The 1,054-nt window shown below is 28.7% G+C and overlaps 1 protein-coding gene across 1 annotated transcript in view; it reads right to left on the bottom strand.

Moving 5' to 3' along the window:
* Window positions 1–1,054, bottom strand: part of LOC111828723 (defensin-like protein 43) — a 4,146-nt gene that overhangs the window by 855 nt on the left and 2,237 nt on the right. The window lies entirely within an intron of this gene.

Here is a 1,054-nt window from a genome sequence, read left to right as displayed (position 1 = left end):
AAAATATGTTTTTGGCCTTTTATCTAATTTATGTTAAAGAAATTCAATTTTTTGGGCCTATAAAAAATGAGTTTTAAAATATCTTTATATATAAATTGGCATTTTCACATTTGAGAACAAAAAATGAAAAATAGACCTAAAGTTATTTCCGGTCAGCTATTCGACTACTTTACAATAAAAATGGGCCCCATAGTCTTAGAATTGTTTTTTCGAAATAAACGGCCTTTGCGACGCTGCCCCTCTCTCCACCCTAGTTGAGCCAGACCTGTATATACTTCTTGTTGTAGTGTTTCTCGTGCCAACAAGACTAATGGCCATAACCACCTTATCAACTTCATTTATTCTTGTGACTATGACCAACTTGTCTACCATCTCCCATCGTGGAAATCCGTTAGACAAACTTTGATCTCACATGTATTAACTAGCTTATTAGCCTTTGCTTCAAAGCTCTCTTGGGTTATTTTTTTAACTCATATTATCTATCTTTAGATGCCTTGCTTGTTTTTTTTCTAAAACTTTGGATTTATGTATCCTTCTCTTTGTACTAATATTTATGATTTATAAATCAAGTTTTTGGCCCAAAAAAAAGTGAAATATATTAGAATCTAATCTTGAAATTGCAAAGAACGACTTGGTACTTTGCTATACTATTGCAAGGAGAAAATTTATCATAATACCTTGTTTCCTTATCATTTTCAATATAATAGCAACAACAAAAAAACTGATCAATTGTTTTAATTTTATAATAGTTACAATCATTTGTAAACGTAACATATAGTTCACCTTAAAGAATTTCTTTTTTCTTTTTTTCTTTCTCTTTAAGTTTTACCAAACCTAAATCCAAACTAATTTTGACAAGTCTACATAAATCATAATTACCTCCTCATTTTCTCCGCTTTAATAACTGAAATAGCAATAAATGAACTGTATGGTTGATAGTAGTTCAGACTTTTTTAATAAGAAAACTATAATCGTTAAACAATTTTATATTTAATCATTTAATTTATTATTTGTAGCAAAACAACAAAAGAAAGAAAAAAACGTATGAATGCAA

This window comes from Capsella rubella, unplaced genomic scaffold, assembly GCF_000375325.1.
Source record: "Capsella rubella cultivar Monte Gargano unplaced genomic scaffold, Caprub1_0 scaffold_1, whole genome shotgun sequence".
In the NCBI taxonomy this organism is placed as follows: domain Eukaryota; kingdom Viridiplantae; phylum Streptophyta; class Magnoliopsida; order Brassicales; family Brassicaceae; genus Capsella; species Capsella rubella.
The sequence above is the reverse complement of the archived record's forward strand: the minus strand, read 5'-3'. Positions and strand labels throughout refer to the sequence as shown.